This window comes from Equus asinus, chromosome 4, assembly GCF_041296235.1.
Source record: "Equus asinus isolate D_3611 breed Donkey chromosome 4, EquAss-T2T_v2, whole genome shotgun sequence".
NCBI classification, from domain to species: Eukaryota; Metazoa; Chordata; class Mammalia; order Perissodactyla; family Equidae; genus Equus; species Equus asinus.
In genome coordinates this window covers 23140121-23160058 of record NC_091793.1, presented here as the reverse complement: position 1 = coordinate 23160058, position 19938 = coordinate 23140121, and the positions used below count along the sequence as shown (strand labels likewise).

General features: G+C 53.0%; 1 protein-coding gene across 1 annotated transcript in view; it reads left to right on the top strand.

Annotated features, from left to right (window-relative positions):
* LOC123283572 (uncharacterized) overlaps positions 1 to 19938 on the top strand; it is a 49358-nt gene that overhangs the window by 7652 nt on the left and 21768 nt on the right. The window lies entirely within an intron of this gene.

Here is a 19938-nt window from a genome sequence, read left to right as displayed (position 1 = left end):
GTCTCCCATCAACTCCCAGAAACCCTGGAGGCTGGTGGAGCAAGGGTAGGATTGTGGTCCCTCAGAACAAAAGCAGAAAGGGAAGTGATTGGCCACGACTGACTGGGGTCTTGGAACTTGACCTTCCTGCGATGTCGTCTGCACCAGGTTCCCCAGGGACCCACCCTCAGCCAGGCTCTGCTCTCTGTGGGGTAATGAAAAGGGGTGAGTGCTCAGCTTGTCTTCAGGGAGCTTGTCGGCGAACTGGGAGTTGGTTCAGCCATTCATCCATTCCCACACACTTATTAGGTGTCGTGGTGCAGACACGTGTGAGGATGAACAGAGGGGCGAAGGTGGAGGAAGGAAAGGTGGGGTTGGGAGGGCCGAGGTGGCCTGTATCACATGGACCCTTGATGTGGCCCCTGGAGGGGCTGGAGCTGCCTTTAATCTCTGGGCAGAGTGGGCTGTGCGGGGCTGACAAGAGGCCTTGGTTCTTCCACCGCCAGAAGGCGCCTGGGCAGCCTGAGGGGAGGAGCTGGTCCAGGTTGCCCAGTTTAGGGGGTGACAGAGCAAGGACTGGACCTGTGTCTTCCCACCCTGAGTCCCTGTCGTTTCACTCGTCAGCCAGGGCATTAGCAGGACCAGGGCAATGGATGCAGAGGGGCGGGGGTGGGCTGGGTGTGAACAGAGCCAAGGCCGCCCGTGTGAGTTTGGCATGATGAGCACACGCTTGCTCCCACAAGGCTCACCTCTGTCCCCTGAAAGTGAAAACGGGGTGATCTAGTGGGACTGTAGTGTTCGTGGGAGCTCCATGGGGCCTCCCCGCAAGAAGGTCATCTTTTCCTTGGATGATGTCAGTTTGTGTTGAAAAGGCAGCTGGGTGATGATGAGCCTGAGATCTGGAGCCAGAGAGACCAGGTTGAAATCTGGTCCTTGCGCCAGTAATCAGTGGTGGACCAGTTATGTGATCTTCCCACACCTCGATTTCTTCATCTGTACCATGAGGACAATGATACTTGCCTCATGGGAACGTCGTGAAGATGAAAAAAAAAAAAAGGCAAAACAAGAAATAGCAAGTGCTTAGCACGGTGCCTGGGACAAAATGTAGACATAGCAATTGCCTTCTCTGTCGTTACAACTGCCAGGTGACAGGTAGGATGCAGGTAGGATGGCTAACGTATTGGATGTAATAATGTCTTGGTTATAATACACCAGGAAAATCTCTTCCCTCTTGAGGAGGAAGAGCTGCACTTATACAGTGAGAGCAGGGGACCCAGGCACAGCCCTGGGCGTGTGCTCGCGTGTCCAGGGGCTTCGAATCAAGCAGAAATTGTACTCTATCCATGAGGCTGCCAGGCACAGGGGTTTTGTATGCATCTTGCCTCTCTACCAGGTGGCAGGTTGAGAAGTCAGAGAGTTTGAGTGTCTCCGTTTTGGGCTAGAATCCTGAGTGGAAGTCTTGCTTTGGCAGGTGCAGTGGGAGGAGCTGCTCCCTACTCTGCCAAGGTCCTAACTCTTGCTGTGACCTTGGGGAAGTCAGTGCCCTCTCTGGGCTCACTTGTTCTTTCATCTGTGCAATGAGAGAGTTGGTCACAGAGATCTCTGGGGGTTCTTTCAGATTTACTGTCAGAAGTTTTAGAGTTCCATAGGGAAAGGCCCACATCTGGTTTTGTCTCTCCAACGCAGCTGCTGAGGGCGGGACATTGGGCACACAGCAGGTGCTCAGTAAGTGCTTGTTGAACCTCATTGGCCAGAGAGAGAACCCACTAAAACCCTGCCCCACTTCTCTCCCCAGAGAGCCTGTCCCCTGGCCTGGGTCATCCCATTCCTGTTAGCCCTTTGAGAGACAGGACCCACGCGTCCACTCTCCTCAGTCAGCCATTTACACATTTGTTCTAAAGCGCACCAATGTGGCAGACACTCGTGTGTGTAGGGAGCTAGAACTTCGGATTGCAGTTGGGTCAAATAAACGATTCCTTCTCATGGCTCTCAGGATCAGAGTCCCGAATCTTCAGCCTGGCCTGGCCTGACCCAGCCCCACTCTCATCCCGAGATGCCTGCCAGAGTGGCCGCCCTCCACCTCCTTCCACTCAGGCCTCGAGCCTCCACACGTGCTCTGTCCGTCAAATGCTCTGCTGCCGTCACCTTGTTGGCTCCTCCTTTGGGCTCAGCCTAAAGGTCACGTCTACAGAGAGAGCTCCCGGGTCCTCCAGAATCAGTGATTCTCTCTGACAGCACCCTGGCCTTTTCCTTTATAGCACTCACTGCAATTTACAATTGTATATTTGTCCTGAGATTGGTTATTCACGGTCTGTCCTCCCACAAGGATGTCAGCTTCGTGAACCCTCGGTGATGAGCTGAGCGCCTGGCACCCTGGAGGTGCCCAATGGATGGCTGAATGAGTGAACATAGCGTCATGGGGAGGACGGGTGTGGAGAGGTGCGGTGGGAGGCCTGGAGAGGTGGTGCAAGCGAGCAGGGAGGTGAGGTTAGAGGGAGGAGTCATGTCCCCGGACATGAGGGAGGCAGCGTCTTGATTCCCAGTCCAGGGCTCTTGCTTCTGGAACTGGGGCCCCTGGGGGAGAGGCTGGGTTTAGTGGGACACCAAGCCCCTGAAGACCTAGCAAAGTGGGGGAGGGGATGGAGGCTGTGAGCCAGATTCCCAGCCGGCTCCACCCCTCCCCCCAGCGGGCAGGAAGGACAGGGCAGATCTGTCAGCTTCAGACATTACCGCCCCCGGGGACCCAGCCCTGAGCCCAAGGAGGCCGAGGTAAAGGGGGGGACAGGAAGCACTCGGGTCTTCCCCCTCCCCATGCTCCCCTCCACCCCCATCTCTGGCTAGAGCTTGCAGCCGCAGGCCTTGGCACTTGGGGGACGGGGGCAGGGAAATGGGGGACAGAAATCCCATTTTGGCCCGAGGCCTTCCTCTCCCCCATTTGATTTCTGGGCCGCAGGATGGCAACTGCCCTGGCAGCCCCAGAGAGCTGGGCCTGGACCCTTGGCTAGACGGACAGAGGGAAAGGGCTAGGGCACTGCCCTCTTAGGCCCTTCCTGTGTGCCTGGCCCTGTGTGCACCCCCCCGGCAGCCCTGGGCTGGGGCCTGGAAGGCTCTGTGACCTTGGATGGGCACAGCCCCGCTCTGGCCACTAGCATTCTCTTCATCTGTCACTGTAGCCCAAACCTGGCATTGCTGCAAGTTCACTGGGGAGCCGGCTATAAACACTGATTCCCAGGCCTCGTCTGCGCTGTAGCTTTGGGTGAGAATCTCTTTTTTAAAAGCTCCACCGTGATTATGATGCATCACGTAGGGGAACTATTGGAAGAGATGGTCTCTAAGGCCCCTCCCCGGCCTCAGTTCCTGCCTCTGGGGCAGGCCATTCCCCTGGCTTCCGTATGCCTTCCTCACTGCTGCATCCTGAGCAGGCAAGTGCTCCTGGCCTCCGAAGGCAAGGGCGCTGGAGCACAGTAGGTGCACAGGGAGCGGGGGCCCTGTGTGGCTGCACAGACCTGCCAGAAACGCAGAGGAGCCTGGGAGGGGCCCTGAGCCGCGCAGCCAGGGCTGTCCCTTTCCTCCTTTCCCCTCTCCCTCCTCTTCCTCCTGGCTCTGCCTTCTCCCTGCTTCTCCTCTTCCGTCGCAGCCCCCTTGTCCACGGCCTTGTTTTACACTCTCTCTGCCTTGACTTCCTTCTCTCTCGCCATGGCTCCCGCTTTCTCCTCTTTCTGTCCACAGCCCCCTCTCTCTGGGAGGCTTCATAATTTTGACCCCACAGTTGGTTGTTTCTGTCTCTCAGTGTCCTTCCCCTTCTGGACCTCTCTGCCCCTGGCCGGCTGTCATCTCTCTGTCCTTGCTCTCCCTCTCTCTCCAGCCCCTGGCTCTGCCCTCAAGGTCTCCATCTCTCTTGGTCTCTCTCTCCACGAATTTCTCTCACTCTGTCCCTGCCCCTCGCCCCTGGCCATCCCTCACCCGCCCTGCCCCTGTCTACCTGGAAATGTGAGGAGGCTGCCAGGGGGTGGAGAGTCCTGGGAAAATGAGAGAGATGGGGAGAGGCGACAACTTAGAGAAACCAAGATTTGTGCAAACGATTGCAGAGTGGCTCTTGGGGCTGAGCGCGCTGTGCCTCCTCTCCTGACTGGCAAGGCCCTCCCCGCCTGGCTCCAGCTCAGGTTTCCAGCCAGCTTCTCCCCAGGCCACCTTGCCCGGCCCTCCACCATGCCCTGGTCACCCTGCTGCCCCCTCAGTCCTGTGCCCAGCACCTCATCTCCCTCTTCTTATTTCCAGCTTAATTGTTCTTGCCTTTGAGGCCCTTCCCCCACACAGTGTCTTGGAGGGCACTGTGTCTTGGGGGCCACTGTGTCTGGGGGCACAGGCAGGACATAAGGTGGGAGGATGGGTTCAAGCCTCCCTGGACGGTCCTCACTGAGTCACAGACAGAAGGATTTGTACCTTATCCCAGGGCAAGAGGCAAAGGTTGTCGGGATATTGATGGTAGAGCAGGTGTTTGTGTCTCCTTCATGCATGAGCTCTCCAGCACCCAGAGAGCCAAGATGATTTGCTCAAGGTCACACAGCAGCCCTGCAGAATTGGGACAAAGCAGGCAGAAGGTGGAAAGTGGAAGTGGAGGGGGAAGGGGAAGGAGAAATTGTCTTGGTCCAGAAGCCAGGGACCTGGGACTCTTCCACCGACTTCCAGAGGGACAGGGGCCATGCTCTCCTGCTCTGGGCCTCAGTTGCCCTATCTGAGCAGTGAGGGACTGGCCTTGAGGCCTCTGAAGCTCTTCCCACTCTCAGTGTCTAAGCTGGCAGGGGTGAAGGTGGGCTGGGACAGAGAATGAGGGGATGGTGGGCTTTCACTCAACAGACCAGTTCCTCCTTTGTCCTCCAGGCTCAGAGGATCAAAAGAGGCCATGGGTAGGGGGCCAGCCCGGTGGTGTAGCAGTTAAGCGTGCATGTTCTGCTTCGGCAGCCCGAAGTTCACAGGTTCGGATCCCAGGTATGGACGTGGCTCCACTTGGCAAGCCATGCTGTGGTAGGCGTCCCACATATAAAGTAGAGGAAGATGGGCACGGATATTAGCTCAGGGTCAGTCTTCCTCAGCAAAAAGAGGAGGATTGGCAGCAGATGTTAGCTCAGGGCTAATCTTCCTCAAAAAAAAGAGGCCATGGGCAACTCTTGTCTCTCCTCAGTGACCTGCCCAGACAGGTGGTGTCGGGCCTCCAGTCCTGTTAACCCTCTCAGGGCCAGGGCGGGGCCAAGGGCCTGAGCTCCCAGCCTCCCCTTGTAGGAGCCTCCCTGGGGGCCAGAGACGTCAGGCTGGCCCCAGGGAGGCTGGTGACCCTGGGTCGCCCACATTCCGGTGGAGAGGGCTTCTGGCTGCCAAGGCCTGGCCGAGAGCTTCAGGTGAGGAGCCAGGGTCAGGCTTCCCGGGAAGGTGGGGTGGTCCTGCTGTACCACCCTGGGGACTTCATTCCAGGAGCTCCGTCTGGGCTGGAAGAGCCCCTGTTTTTCCTAGACTCTCTCTCTGTGCCCACGCCCTGCAGGCCCCATGGCCCTGGGTGTGGGGACGCGCAGAGGAGCAGCCAGGAGAAGGGTTAAGTCAGGAACTCTTGGGATGGCTTTGGCCACGGCTATTCCTCCGGGAGAGGAGAACAAGGGGCCCATTCTGTGTGTGGGAATTAATAGCAAAGAGTCATCTGGGGTGTCATTCAAGCCCTGATCAGCTCCCAGAGGAATGCGAGAGAGAGAGAGAGAGAGAGAGAGACAGAGAGAGAGACAGAGAGAGAGAGAGAGAGAGAGAGAGAGAGAGAGAGTGAGAGTTGGGGGCTGAGGGGGAGTTGAGAGGCTTGAGGCAGAGATGTCAAAGGAAGGGCATCAGGGTCCGGCTGCTAACAAGAGCCTGCCCTGGCGGGTGGGCCCACGGCCCTAAGACGAGAGTCCTGCTTTTCATCACAGATGTACCCCTGTCCCCACTCAGGATGGAGACCCCCTCCTGTCATTCCTTCACCAAGGGTCTCCCCCTCTGTCTACCCACTTTCCTAGGATGTCTGCACCCTCCATCCCCGTGTGACTGTCTCCCCTGAGACCTGGAGCCCAGCCCAGGCTGTGGGCTTGTCAGGGCCAGCCAACAGGCCTGCTCTCCTGGGTGCCCCTGTCTGCTCCCATCTTTGCCTGGAGGTCCTTGGTGTTCCCTGTGGAAACAGGCCTGAGGCTGGCACTGTGGAGTGCCAGCTTGGACTCCCCAGGTGTACTCTCTGACTCAGAGTCCAGTGGCCTAACTCAGGTCCAGCTCAGCCACGTTCCTGCCTGGGGACTGCAGGCACCTTCAGCTGCCTGAACACGGTGGGCACTGGGGTACGTCAGCCGCCACAGGGCCTCAGCCTCCCCGATCTGTGTCACCCTCAGCTGCGGCCTGTGGGTGAGGTCCTGCAGGCCTCCAGAGATATCTTGAAGGTCGCGGCCTAAGGAAGGGCCTTGGCGAAGCTCCGGGTCAAACTCTTGGTTTGTGGCTGTGCAGGCTGAGGCCCGAGTGGGCACCCGCCTGCCCCAGGGCCTTCTACCTCTCAGCCCAGTGCCCTAACTCTGCCCCGCCGAAGGCCTCCCAGGCCACTGAGCCGAAACCTGCCTCGACTACGCGGGGCAGAGAGAACTAGAGCCCCCGGCGGGTGCAGAGGATGGGGCTTCGGGGCCTGTCAGAGCAGGGCGCCTGCTTTCTGCCTGCGTGAGCTGGGGCAGAGCTCCTGCCTCGCTGAGCCCAGAGCCTTTTCTGTAAAATGGAGCCATCATACACTCCCCTGGCAGCTTTGTTGCGAGGCGAGAGAAGGGAACAGGTGTAAAGGACCTGACACAATGGCAAACCGCTGAGCGCTCTTGTTATTATTATTGTGATTATTATTATTATTATTGGAGGTCTGGGCAGCTTCCATGCCCTTGGGCTAACAGGCAGCGGTGCACCATTTGACTGTCTGAATCTGTGCCTGGCAGCTGGTGCCCTCCTGGGGGAATCTTAGGAATCTCCTCGTTGCTCCTCGGCTGTGGTTTCAGTGGAGGTGATTCGCTGGCCCCCAAGCCTCCCCTGTGCCAGCATTCTTTCCACACCTGGTGACTCATCCTGCTGGTCCTGCTGGCACTCGGTGCCTTTCCCCCTGACAGCATGGTGCGGGGACAGAGTGAGCAGCCACTGCGGGGCCTCTGGAAAGCTCCAGGCCTCAGTTTCCTCCCCCAGCCTTCCTCACCAGGTAAACTCTGGGCATGTCGAAGCCTGAGGGATCTTAGTGGCTGTCCAGCCGCGGCCCCTCACGGCACAGAAGGAGAACTGAGGTCTGGAGAAGAGGTAGGCCTTTCCGAGGTACTGAGGGATGAACAGAGCTTGCAGGCCCCTCTACATCAGGCTGGAGCCTGGACTCCTGGGTCCCAGCCTGAACTCTGCCTCTGGGAGCCAAGTGGACCTGGATAATTCCTTACCCCTGCCCGGGATGGGGACAGGATCAATGGAAAGGAAAGAGATGGAGCCTTTGGAAACTGTAAAGTGCTCTGTATTTGGGGGGTTATCAGGAGGGTCACCTTGGGATCTCTCATGAACATGCTGGCCCTCTGGCCTAGAGACCCTGGAGGAGGACGGCAGGTGGGCCAGGCCTGTCCCTGTGTTTCTCTACTAACCCCTTATAGGGGTCTAGGGTGGCTAGTGCCCCCAGCCCAGAGGCTGCTGGAGGCCCCCCCCCAGAGGAACAGACTCAACATGGTGAGAGGTGGGACAGCCCAGGGCTCTGCCCAGCTTGGGAGGTGTGGCGGGTGTTAGAATGGGACATTCTCCAACGTCCTCAACGTGAAGGGTGGGCTGACGCGGTCCTGCTGTCTCTCTGCTCTATGCTGGGTCCCTGCCCTTGAGGAGCTCATAGCTGGTGACCTTGGCATTCATTCTTTTAGCTCTAGTTCTCAGCATAGTGCTCTGCATATAGTAGGTACTCAGCAAACGTTTATGAGATTGAATGGGGTGATGACACTGAGGCAACCCTGCTGCCGGCAGCATGAAGCGTGCGGGTGGAGGCGAGGTCTGCGTCCTGCCTGAAGCAGAGCAATGGACGGGAGGCAAGTGAGGAGAGACGGCTGGCAGTGGGCCCTGCAGCCAGCGAGGGGGGCGGGAGGAGGTCAGAGAAGGACTGGGAGTCAGACAGTCCCCAGTTCACTGCCTCCCTCCACAACCTCTTGCTTGCAAGCTGGTTCTCTGTCTGAGCCTCAGTTTCCTTACCTGTCAAACAGGGGTAAACGGACCTATTTCATGGAGTTGCCATGAGCTCAGGAGAGGTAACACATGAGCACATAGTAGGCTCTCATATACGCAGGACGCTCAAACAACGTGACATGAACAGAGATCTTTGAAGAGAACAGTGTAAATTATAGAAATATTTTACAGACAGTTCACAGATACAGAAATGAATATGAGTTGCATTGTATCAGATTCAGAGAGGCAAAGATACATTTTGGGGGGAATTCATGAATTTATTCGTTCCATGGACAATGGAGCACCTGAGCACCTGCCCCATGCTGGCTGTCTGCTGGCCACCAGGGACACAGAGAGGAATCAGGTACTGCCCTCAACCTTGAGGTCCATGGTCCCGTGGAGGAGGTAGGTGGACACACACCTAATTCACACCTCCCAACAGTGGCCAGCACTGGGTGGAGACAGCTCTGGGGGGCGGTCTTCTTAACTTTGGCAGGGGGCACTCAGGGCCTAGAGGCTTTTTATTGGCCCACAAAAATGTTTGAGAACCAAAGAAAAAGCACGAGCTTCAAAGTGTGTGATGAAAACAGCAAAATAGAAATTAATCAAAATTTCAAATGAAAAATCACAAAAGTCCTTTACAACCTGTTTATAGCCAAACTATTATATTTAGTATGTGATAGAGGTACCTTTTAATATGTTGATATGATGTGGGGTTAGTCTGGCACATACAAGGGTCTTATGAAGTGAACCTGTGCACCAGGGACTGAGGGTGCTCAGCAAAGGGGGCTGAGCCTGGGGCAATCAAGGAGGGCTTCCCAGTCTAGGTGATATTTGGGTCAAACCTTAAAGAGAGAAGGATTTGAACAGAGAGAGAAGTAGGTTAACGGTAACTGAGGGAGGAGATGCATGAGCAAAGGTCCAGAGAAAGGAAAGCATATGGGGAATTTGGGAGAAGTGTAAGATGTTTGGAATGCTATTTTGGACTTATGGTATGGAGAACAGGAGAGAGGCCAGAGTGACACTAGAAAGGTTGGCAGGGGACTTTATCTTAAGGGTGATAGGGAGCCATGGCGAAATGTTAAGAAGGAGATGGGAATGGTGACATGGTCAAACTTTTTTATTTTAAAGTTCATTCTCAAAGCATCATGGGAGAAGCATGGCCAGCAGGGAGAGGAGGGAGGTGCTGGGAGAGACTGGAGGCAGGGAGGCCAGTCAAGAGGCCAAACGTTAATCTTGGCGAAAGATGACGAGGACCTGCGCTGGGACAGGGCCAAGGCGGGGAGAGGGGAGGAGAGATTGGAGAACTAATTGGGCAGTGGCTGCAGTAAGAGAGGCTGGGAACAGGTGGGCGTAGCACAGCTGCAGCCCCCGCGTGCTCCCTGCGGGCCCGGCACTTTCTGTGAGGTGTCTCCTCCCTCCGTCCTCACACCTGCCCTGGTGGAGAGAGAGACGGGGGGGGGAGGGGGGGGGCGGGCTGCCCTTAACCAAAATCTGCATTGTGTGATCCTCAACTAACCAGATCCTATGCACCCTGCACTTAAAAAGGACGTCAGAAAACACAGAAGCGATAGGTCTTCATTGTCGACAAATTAGAAAATATAGAGACACAAAAAGAAGAAAGCAATATTCACCCCTAATCCCATAGTCCAGAGAGTGGTCACAGTTCAGTGTAAATGTTTCCACACTTTTATCCCTACGTGTGTGCAGCTGTGTGTGCATCTGAATGTGTCTGTGTCTGAGCTGTTAGACGCACGGCAGCGAGATTGTCTCCAAGTGGAGGGTGGGGTGCATGTGAGCCATGTGTAGATCTGTGTGTTTGGGGTGACATCAGCTCCACGGTCAGCAAACTCCTCTAGATTCTTACTTTTGCTCACTTGGTCCGTCAGGGTCTGAGAGAAGTGAGTTCAAGTCTCGTGTTCCCAACGTGCTTCAATTTCTCCTTGAATCTCCTATAGTTTCTGCCTTATGGGTGTTGACACTATGTTATTTGGTGCATAAATATTTATGTTTTTATGTCTTTATTATTTTTAGGTTTTAGCCTTATAAAATCCACTTTCTCATCATTTGTAATGCTTTTTGGCCTAAAGGTAGCCTGTCAGGTCATAAGGTTACAAGCCCTGATCATCTGTGTTTTCCTGATATCCCTTTCCCATCAGCAAATGAATATACGGTGTAGATATTTAAACGTTTGAACTCCAGAGGCCGACAGAACCGAGTTGGAATCCTGATCCTGATGCTCACTGGGTGTGTGGCCTTGGGCGAGTCCCTTAATGTTGCAAATTTCCGTATTTGATGAAAGGTTCGTAGAGTTTCTGTGATTAGAGGCGAAAAGTTACTGTGATTCGATTGCAGTAAAAATAACAGGTTGCTGTGAGTGGGCATCCACTGTCTGCAGGGCCTTGTGCTGTGCAGAATGCAAGGATTTCTGAGCAGCCGCTTATAAGATCTATGAGGTGACGTTAATGTGCAGAACTATGTGGTGCCAGGTGGGGCTCCGACTTCTACATGAGTGGCTGGGAGAGGGCCTCCTAGAGCCTGGAGGACGGCAGCAGGAAGGGGCTTTGAGGAAGGATTCTGAGGGAGGGGAAGCTGGGGCAGCACGTGGGGAGGACCTAGCTGGTGAAAAGGAGTTGGGATGAGCACGTTCCCCGCAGGAGGCGGTCCTGACACCGTGCGTGTGCACACTGGAGGATGGAGGAAGAGTCGAGGATGGGGAGTCTGCAAGGCCAGATTGTGCCAACTGAAAACTATGAAGGGTTTTAGGGCCATGGGGCACTACAGAGCATTTGCAAGCTCACTGTGGCCAGGGGTTAGGGGACAAGACTAGACGTGGGAGAGCAGGGTCCTGGCCTGGGGAGCTGGAGAGGAGGGGTCCCACCAATGAGACCCTAGGATAGAAGGAAGTTAGTGACTAATTGGTCTGTGTAAGTGGTGGGGTGAGGGGTTGTTAGGCAGAGTGGGGATAGGAGGGGTGATACCAGCACCTGAAATGAAGAAATCTGGAGCAGCCCCCCTCCAAGTGAGGGCTACGCACTGGCACACTCCCAAAGTGATAAGGTCAGGATTTAGGTAAGTACAGGACTTAGGTAGGCACAGACTTTAGAAACTCGTGGAACAATTGGACATAGCTGCAATTTCCAAGAGTGTGATCAGTTTTTAGTAATCCATTTTATTGTATTTTACAAAAGTATTGGTCCACAAAGGATTGGTTCTTTACAAAAGTTTGTCCTGCCTTCCACTGTGCTGAAGTGCCAGCCTAGAGGGACAGCTGGTGTCCAGGGAGGGTAGCGAGCCGGTCAGAGAGGGACGTGAGCAGGCATGTGGGCGGCTGTGCACGTGCCCAAGGGACCCTGGGATTATTTGTGGGGTCAGAGGGTCAGAGCGATCTTGGAACACTGACCATAGATCCCCATCCCATGGCGAGGGCCATCCTCCTCCAGCCGGTCACTCAGCAGCTATTTACTGAGCACAAACCATGCTCCAGGACAGGCACCGTAGCACATGTTGTGAGTAGAGGAGAGAAGCCCGATCTGTCCTTGTCCACTGGGAGCTGACACCCTCTCACTCCAGTCCCAACTTGGGGGGTCAACTTAGCTCTGGGGCAGGGCCAACTAGGGGAGCAAGGAACAACCTTTCCATCCTGCTTGATCTATCACCCCCGATATGTCCCACCCACACGGAGCCCCCAGGAAGGGCCTGGCTCGGGGCAGAGGCAGTGGAGGGCAACGGACAGAGCAGGCTTGAGTCAGCCGCTGTGGTCCCAGCTCTATCACTTCTGTTTATGCTGTGGTCCTGGGGAGGCCCGCCACCTCTCTGAGCTCCAGCTTCCTCTTCCGCACCGCGGGCATCCTGGGGTCCTTCATCCTCACCTCGCAGAACTGAAATTAAAATGACACCCTGACTAGAAGGCGCTTTGGAGAGGGAGTGGGCTGACTTGGGATCCCCGTTGGAGCTCTCAGCGTGCATCCTGCTCCTGTCTTCTAGATGTTCTGGGAAGCCGTAGGCTCCAGAAACCTGGAAGGAACTTGGATATTACTACTTGCAAGCGCTCCATTTTTCAGTGAATAAATCCAAGAGGTCCAAAGAGGGCAAGGGATGTGCCTGAGGCCACCAGGGGTGAGCACAGAGTGGCAACGTGGACCTGGCTCCCGACTGGAGGCCCAGCACACCGTGCTGGTGCCCCAGGAGCCTGCGGGAGCAGCGCCAGCACCTGGACAGCAGGGACTATGTGTCTGGCAGGCCCTCTGCCTCTTGGTCACTGGGTCTCCTGTCAGCACCCACCCAGGACGGTGCCAGGGTAGGGGTACCTCCTGAGAGGGCAGAGGGCAGAGGCAGGGCAGGCTGGGTGACAGGGCAGACCCTGAGGGGCTGGCCGGGTGGGCAGCTGGGGGAGGCCGGCAGGCAGGAGGGGGCACTCACCTGCAGGGTGCGATGTTTAGGGACAAGAGTCCTGACGTGTGAAGATGAGCCAGAAGAAGGAAGGGCCCTCTCAGAGGAGGTGGGGGAGCTGCAGGGGCCGTGGCTGAGGGCAGCCTAGAAGAACAGGAGCTCGGAGGGACCTGGAGAATCTGGTCAGGCTGGGCTCAAACCGTGGAGCAGCCCCCTTGCCGCCAAGACCCCCTTCCACGTCTGCAGGAGGAGGCAGGAGCAATGCCTCTGGGCCTCTGGGGGCCGGGCACAGGTCCTTGGGCCCCACTGTGCCTTGCTGTGCCTGCGGCAGGCCCCCTAAATAATTGCTGAGTCATGCACGGTGAAGAAACCCGTGCCTGAGAGAGGGCAGCGGGAACTAAACTGGTTGGAGCTGTGGTGGTTTCTGTCCCAAGGACGCTGAAGTGCGGACTGTTGGCTGCCCTGTGACCCGTCAGCAGGACTTGAGCCCCACTCAGAGGCACTGGGGTCTGCATGTTGCCCACTGCCCTTTAGGGCCCTGCCCACATTCCCCTTCATCTCCCGACCCCACCCACCTTGACTCCCCTGCCCCATTTCTAACGAAGCCATTTATATTTTATGGACCCTTCTGATCTCCCTCACATCCCTTTTGGACCCAGGCAGAGAGCACCCCAGAGGAAAGCAAGAAGGTTATTCTTCCTGTTGTCGTGTGAGATGTCGGTCAGCTCCTGGAATGGGGGTGGGGCGGGGCCTGGGGTCCAGACCACTGGGAGGCATCGGGTTGCAGATACCAGGTGTGACCAGAAGTTGTCACCAGGGGACCCAAGCTCTGGAGAGGAGATGGCACAGCACACAGGTTAAGAGCAAGGTTCTGGAGTAAGCTTGGGCATGCTTAACCTCTCTGCACCTCAGTTTCCCCATCTGTAAAGTGGGCAGAATTACAGCGCCCCTCCCAGGGGTTAATGGGATCCAGGAGTAGTGCTTAGCACAGCGTCTGGAACACATGAAACACCCCTTTAGCAAACACTTATTGAGCACCTACGGTGGGCCCTCAGACTATATCAGTGAGCTCTGACAAAAACACAAGTTCCAGTCAACGGAAACAAACTAAACCCAAAATAAGTTAATTGTTTATGGTGCGATATGGGGGGAAGTGGAGCAGGAAGTGGGTGTCAGGAGGAGAAAGGGAGTGGCTCACAGTTGTGAGTGCTTGAGGCAGGCCTCACGGAGAAGGTGACGCTGAGAGAAGACCTGCGTTGCTCAGGCAGTTAGGTGTATGGGTGTCTGGGAAAGAACATTCCAGACAGAGGGAGCAGCCACGGCACAGGCCCTAAGGTGGGAGTGTGCCTGGGGCTTTCGAGGGACAGGAGCAGTGGGGGAGGGGGACCTGAGAATGGCCTGAGGGGCCAGGCAGGAGCTGGGAGACCAGGGAGGAGAGGCCGCGGAGGTCATTCAGAGGACAGGTGGTGGCAGCGATGGCCAGGGTGGCCCCGATGGCCAGGGTGGCGGCACGCGGCAGAGAGAAGGAGGCGGGTTCCTGCTTGTATGTATTTCTCCTGTTTAAAAGTTATTATTTTTTAATAGCTTTATTGAGGTATAGTTGACATTCAATATACTGCACATATTTAAAATGTGCACTTGGGTGAGTTTTGACATGTCCGAATACACACATGAAACCTTCACCACAGTCAAGAAAATGAACATAGCCATCACCCCCAAAACTTTCCTCCTGCCCCTTGGTTATCCATTCCTCTGCCCCTACCCATCCCCAGGCACCCCGTGATCTGCCTTCAGTCCCTGGAGATTAATTTGCATTTTCTAGAGTTATGGCTAGATTGAACCATACGGTATATAGTCTCCCTTTTTTTTTGGTTTGACTTCTTTCACTCAGCATAATTGTTTTGAGATTTATCTATGTCGTTTGTGTGCATCAATAGTTTACCCTCCTTACTACTGAAAAATATTCCATTGTACGGGTATACCACAATGTGTTTATCCATTCATCTGTTGATGGATGTTTGAGTTGTTTCCAAATTGTGTCTGTTACAAATAAAGCTGCTGTGAGCGTTGATGTACAAGTCGTGTGGACATATCCTTTCGTTTTGACCAGGTCAATGCCTAGGAGTGGAGTGGCTGGGTTGTATGGTAGGTGTATATTTAACTTTTTAAGAAACTATCAGAGGCCGGCCCCATGGCCCAGTGGTTAAGTTTGTGCACTGTGCTTCCGTGGCCTGGGGTTTGCCAGTTCGGATCCTGGGTGCAGACCTACACACTGCTCATCAAGCCATGCTGTGGCGGCATCCCACACAGAAGAACTAGAATGACCTACAACTAGGATACACAGCTACGTATGGGGCTTTGGGGAGAAAAAAGGAAAAAAAAAAAGAAACTAACAAACTGTTTTCCAACGTGGTTGTACCATTTTACCTTCTTACCAGCAGTGCATGAGAGTTCCACCTCCTCCACAGCCTGGACCACACCTGGTCTGTTCAGGCCTTTAAATTTTAGCCCTCTAGTAAATGTGTAGTAGTGTCTCGTGTGCAGTGGTTTTAATTTGCATTTCCCCGGTGACAAATCATCCTGCACATCTTTCGTGGACTTATTTGCCATCTGTTTATCTTCTTTGGTGAAGTGTCTCTTCAAATCTTTTGCCCTTTTTTTTTTTCTTTTTAAAGATTGGCACCTGAGCAAAAAACTCTTGCCAATCTTTTTTTTTTCACTTTTTCTCCCCAAATACTCCCAGTACACAGTTGTATATTTTAGTTGTGGGTCCTTCTAGTTCTGGCATGTGGGATGCTGCCTCAGCATGGCCTGATGAGTGGTACCATGTCTGCGCCCAGGATCTGAACCGGTGAAATCGTGGGCCACCAAAGCAGAGCGCGCCAACTTAACCACTCAGCCACGGGGCCGACCACCTTGCCCATTTTTAAAATAGGGTTGTTTTCTTATTATTGAGTTTTTAGAGTTCCTCATATGTTCTGATCGAAGTCCTTTATTAGATGTACAATTTGCAAATGTTTTCTCCCGGTCTTTGGCTTGTCTTTTCATTCTCTTGATGATGTCTTTCGAAGACTAAAAATTTTTAATTTTGATTAAGTCCAGTTTATCAATTTTTTCTTTTATGGATTGTGCGTTTAATGTTATATCTAGGAAATCTTTGCCTAACTAAGGTCCCAAAGATTTTCTCCTAGAAGTTTTAGATTTCTGGATTTTAGGCCTGTGAACCATTTTGAGTTACTCATTTATTGGTTTTTTGGGTATATTGTGTGAGATAAGGGTCAAGGTTCATTTTTTTGCACATGGCTATTCAATTGTTTGAGTAGCATTTGTTGAAAAGACTCTCCTTTCCCTGTCGGCTTGTCTTTTGTGCCTCTGTTGACAATCTCTTGACCATATGTGCGGGTCTGTTCTTAGGCTCTCTGTTTTTCCGTCTGTCTGTCTTTACACTAATGCCGCACTGTCTTGATTATTGTACCTTTATAATAAGTCTGGAGATCAGACAGTATAATTCTTCCAACTTTGTCTTTTTTCAAAATTGTCTTGGCTATTCTAGATTCTTTGCATTTCCATATACATTTTCCACTCAGCTTGTCAATTTCTCCCAAAAACCTTGCTGAGATTTTTGTTAGGATTGGGTTAAATCTACAGAGCAATTTGGGGAAGAATTGCTGTGTTAACAATATTGAGGGGCTGGCCCCGTGGCCGAGTGGTTAAGTTCGTGCACTCTGCTGCAGGCGGCCCAGTGTTTCGTCAGTTCGAATGCTGGGTGCGGACATGGCACTGCTCATCAAACCACGCTGAGGCAGCGTCCCACATGCCACAACTAGAAGGACCCACAACTAAGAATAGACAACTATGTATGGTGGGGCTTTGGGGAGAAAAAGGAAAAAAAAAAATAAAATCTTAAAAAAAACAACAAAACAACCCAACATTGAGTCTTTCAATCCCTGAATGTGGATATCTCTCCATTTATTTATATCTTCATTAATTTCTCTCAGCGATCTTTTATAGGTTTCATCTTTTGTCCAATTTATCCCTAAGTATTTTGTATTTTTATGCTAGATTAAGTGGTAGGCTTTTTACTTTTTTTTTGACTTTTTAGTTTGAAATAATTTTAGACTTAGAGAAGAGTTGTAAAGGCAACACAAAGAGTCACTGTATATCCTTCACCCAGCTTCCTCCAATGTCCTTTTTTTTGTTCCAGGATGCAAGCCAGGACCGCATATTGCATTTAGTTGTCTCGTCTCCTCCCATCTGTGACAGTTCCTCCGTCTTTCCTTGTGTTTCATGACCTTGACATTTTTGAAGAGGACTGATCAAGCATTTTGTAGGATGTCCCTCCATTTGGGTTTTTCTGGTGTTTTCTTGTTATTAGACTGAAGGCATGGATTTAGGGGAAGAACACTACGTAGGGGATGTGCCCTTCTCGTCGCACGATACAGATATGCCTTATGATCGAGATGTCAACCTTGACCACTTGGTTAAGGTGGTGTTTGCCACGTTCCTCCCCTATAAAGATACTGTTTTCCCTTTTAATCCTCTATCTGTTAGGAGTGAGTCAGTAAGTCTGGCTCACAATCAAGGAGAGGGAAATTCAGGTCCACCCCCAGCACCACAGGGTTTATTCCAGCCTTTCCCCATTGCTTATTTGTCATTTCTTTCTCTGCCAGTGAGAAACCTGGCTCTCATTATCTATTGTATATCTACCTATTTGTTCAAACTTAGCGTATATGTAAAGTGGCCTCAGAATTGCTAGCCCATGCCTTGTGAGAAACAAATTTACCAACCAGCATACAGTATTTGTATATGGTTATTTTTGTCTTTAGCTTTATAGTATCTAGTAAAAATGCCACGCTACAGTTATTTAGGTCTTAGCCTTTCTTCTCCACCCTCTTCAGTGTCGTGATGTCATACATTTGTAATGCATTTATCCCTAAGTATTTCATATTTTGTGACTTTATTTTAAATGATATGTAAAAATTTTAAGTTTCTGATTGTTTTTGCTAGTACATAGAAATAGAATTGATTTTTTTTTTGTATATTGACCTTGTATCTTGCAACCTTGCTAAACTCACTTATTTTTTATAGTAGCTTTTTTGTAGATTATTTAGGAATTTCTATATAGATGATTATGTTGCCTGTGAATAAAGTTAGTGTTATTTTGGGGCTAGCCCAGTGGTGCAGCAGTTAAGTGCGCACATTCCGCTTTGGCAACCCAGGGTTCGCTGGTTCGGATCCCGGGTGCAGACATGGCACCACCTGGCACACCATGCTGTGGTAGGCATCCCACATACAAAGTAGAGGAAGATGGACAGTAATGTTAGCTCAGGGCCAGTCTTCCTCAGCAAAAAGAGGAGGATTGGCAGCAGATGTTAGCTCAGAGCTGATCTTCCTCAAAAAAAAAAAAAAACATAGTGTTACTTCTTCCTTTCTAATCTGTGTGTCTTTTATTTCATTTTCTTGCCTTATTACACTGGCTAGGACTTCTAGTACAATGTTGAATAGAAGTCAGAGTAGACATTCTGAGTGTGTTTTGAAAATAAAGCTAACAGGATTTCCTAAAGGATTGGAATTTAGTGATATTATGAATGTCTACTTTCCTCTGTTGGAGAAAGAATTGGTGCCCACAGAAGGGGCCTCAGGCCCCAGTGGGGGTGGTGGGGATGGTTTATGGGGAGCAGGGAGCAGTCAAGGTGTTGTCAGGAGGCCCCTGTAAGAGGTGGTTGACAGGAGACTTCACTATACGTCTTCCTTCTTCCAGTCTGGGCTTAAATGTGACGTGATTAAGGATTCCATGTGATCTTTGTTTAGGAGGGAAGACAGGCTAGAGCCGATTTCGAGATTGGCCCCCAAATAGACCGTTTGGCCCTCCTCTGTCCTTAATGCCAGCTCCTAGTTTTGAGCGTCCATCCCCAGCAGTTGAGCAGGCAGGAAAGATCCCTGCATTTGGAGTATGGAGCCCTGGGCTGGACACCAGGCTCTGCAAATGCCAGCTGTGTGAGCAGAGAGGCGGCCCAGCCCCTGCTGCCCATCTTTTGTGGGATCATGATATGAAGCTCAGGGTGGCTGTGAGCAGCCACAACAACAACAACAACAGTAATAATAATGGCCACACCTACTGAACCTTACCATGTGCCAGGCTCGGTTCTAAGTACCTTATTTGTATCATTTAATCTTCCCAAGTACCCTGTGAGATGAGTATTATTATTACTCTCATTTTACTAACAAGAAGCTGCGGTGAAGTGATGAAGGAGGGCGTCTGACTCCCAGCCTCTGCTTGAGCTTGTGCGGCCTCCCTAGCTCAAGCATCTCCTCCCCTCACAGCTCTCCCCTGGCCGTCCTGCTACCTGCCCAGCACCAGCAGCATTAGGCCCACTTCCCTGGGCTCCCACACACCCGCTGCCTGTGCTTCTCCAAATTAGGGACTATGTCTTGCTCATCCTCACACCACAGCATCCAGTGAGGGACTCAGCACCCATGAGGGCATCAGCGAATCTCTCTCGCCTTGAAAGCACAGCTCAGGCATCAGCCTGGGTCGCCATCTTGTAGACCCAACTGTGGGCTCTGGCCATACCCTTGGGGGTCACCAAGAAGAAGGCCTCCTGCAATGAGGCCATCACTCCGGATGAAGCCCCTGGCCTGAAGGCATCTTGGAGCCCTCTCCTCCCTCTGCGCCACCACCAGCCGTCCCCAGGATGCTCCAGGAAGTGCTGTGCATGACACCCGCCCCCACCCGCCACCTCCCAGAGAAGGGACCATTGTGTCCGAAGGGTTAAAGAGGGATGCGAGGAAGGGGCCCTTTAGCCATGATGCCCTCTGACCTTTCATAAATCAGAGGGGCTGGGGGGCGAGGGAGCTGCTTGGCAGGACTTGGTGGGGTGGGGGCTTAGAAGCAGCTGCGCGCGACGTTGACATTGTTCCCACCATTCTGAGTGCAACAAATCCCTCTATTGTGTTCCTGGTTTATCTGGTTCCTCTTGTTTATTAGCAGGGCTCCTTTGGCAGTGCTTCCAGCCCTGGGCGGGTGGAAAGAGTGCTGGCACGCACCGTGGGGGGAGGGGGCCGGGAGGGGGCCGCCGTCAATGCCCGCATTGTCCCCGCGCTTTTTGTTTCTACTGTAATGACATGTTGGAAGAGAGAGAGGAGAAAAAAAAAGACGCGAGTTGGGGAGGGAAGAGGAGGGCAGAGAAGAAAGAGGGAGCAAGGGCCTGGTGTGGATTGATGTCTGGGCCTGGGCGGATGTGCCGGCAGCTGGGCGGCCCGGGGGCTTGGGGGGTGGCGGCACGAGGGGCCATCCAGCCCCCCACCCCAGCCTCTGCTGCCTGGCACCAAGTCCCCCCACCATCCTCCTGC